We start from the raw sequence: 2,080 nt of genomic DNA on the forward strand, positions 1-2,080 counted from the left end.
CAGTGAGCATCCTGGCCCCGGCAGCTTGAAAAACACGCTGGGCACATGTGCGTGCCTGGCCCCGGGCCCAACAGGATGGAGGAGTGGAGGAGGAGAGATTGCAGCATGACATGCCCTGCCTCTCTCTGGTGAGCACACGTGTTCTCCAGCAAGTGCATATACCCTCTGCTGACCAAAAAAAGAAAATTGGGACCAGCAGTTGGCTATGTCGCTGGACTCCCACGTAGTCGACTGTGACTCCAGTCCTGGACCCAGTGGCTTAAACTCACGCTGGGCGCGTGTGCATGCGTGCCCAAGATCCTGAGAGGAGAATGGAGGAGAAGGGATTGCGGTGTGGCCATCCCCCCTGGGGGGTGATTTCTCGCTTTCTATCTCTCTGTCTCTGTCTTTCTGGTGCACACACGCGTCCATGGCAAAAACTTCTCCAAAAAATAAAAAAAAAGAAGAAGAAGAAGAAAATAAAGAGAGGAGATAGACCGCTCATGGTATTAAGCTCTAGGTAGATGTTCCTTTCTTTTTGCTCTAGGGTGCATGTGTTCACCAGACAGACAGAGAGAGACAGAGAGACAGAAAGTGAGAAACCACCCCCCAGGGGGGTTGGTCACGCCGCAATCCCTTCTCCTCCATTCTCCTCTCAGGATCTTGGGCACGTACATACATACATCCTGCGTGAGTTTAAGCCACTGGGTCCGGGACTCGAATTGTGGTCTACTACATGGGAGTCCAGCAACATAGCCATTACACCAACTGCTGGTCCCAAATGTTGCTTTCTACCAAGGCCTGTGCTCCTGGTTGGAGAGAGTGTAGCAAGTCCTGGGGAGGTGCTAAGCATACGTGTCTCCGGAAGTGTCTTGTAGTGTGTCTCGCTATCGGTGGCGGGAGGGACAGGAAAGTGAGGGGCACTGCTGAAAGATCTCTGGCTGTAGGTGTTCTCTGGCAGCCACTTCGGCACAAAGAGGCAGGCCAGGGCTGTCTTGGCCCACTGTCATCTGGATGTGTCCTGAGCTTGGCCCTTCCTGAGAACTCGCCCCCTCCCCACCATCCCCACCCCAAGAAGCCAAGGGCCAGGAAGCCGCGAGCCGGATACTGTAACTCACACCGTGCAGTGTCTGCGTCAAATCCTGACCGAGGAGCGAAACCAATATGGGAATCTGAGCCCGTCCCATCGGGGAGCTTAGATCGCTCAGGTGCAGCCCGGCACCCAGAGAGGGCCCCCAGCATTTCTAATCTTACCCTTGGCCACAAGACTCCTCCTCCCCTTAGCTCACTGCCCCTTGCCTTTGAGCCCAGTCTCCAAGCCTGTGACCATATGGGGTCCCCAAGGCGTGGCCTTTCCTGATCTCCCCTGTGGCATGATCGAGTACAATCAGAAAACAATGGATCGCTTAGCACAGCCAAGGCCCGAGGTGCCAGACTGCTCCTGAGGCTGGAAAGCGGGAGCCCTAGGTTCGGCAGCACTCACATCAACCATATTATTGACTTGAAAAAATGTTCCATCCTGGGTTCAGATTTCAGAATGATATCTGCCAGATGAAAGCCACTGCCCGCTCTGTTAGGACTTTCTCCTCCGGCCTTGGCTCCAGCCTGGTGCCCGGCCAGGAGAAGGTCATCCTTGTCCCACCCAGCCCCCACCCACCTGGGCCTGGCCACCCAGAAAGGCCCAAGGGGGGGGGTTCTAAACACACCAGGCTTTACCTTAGAAAGGGCCTTTCCTCAGGACTAGCAGTTGGCATAATGGCTATGTCGCTGGACTCCCATGTAGTCGACTGTAGTTCGAGTCCCGGACTCGGTGGTTTAAACTCACTCCGGGCATGTGTGCATGGGTGCCCAAGATCCTGAGAGGAGAATAGAGGAGAAGGGATTACTGCGTGGCCATCCCCTCTGGGGGGGTTTATTTTTTTGCTTTCTGTCTCTCTGTCTCTCTCTGTCTTTCTGGTGAGTGCATGTGCCCTATAGCAAAAACCCCTACAAAAGAAAAAACAAAAACAAAAACAAAAAACGGAAGTGCCTTATCTCTGGTTAATAGCTACAGACTCTTCTGTAAGTGGGTCTTGCAATTCATTCATTGATTCATTGATTC

Source organism: Tupaia chinensis, unplaced genomic scaffold (assembly GCF_000334495.1).
Source record: "Tupaia chinensis unplaced genomic scaffold, TupChi_1.0 Scaffold000333_1, whole genome shotgun sequence".
NCBI classification, from domain to species: domain Eukaryota; kingdom Metazoa; phylum Chordata; class Mammalia; order Scandentia; family Tupaiidae; genus Tupaia; species Tupaia belangeri.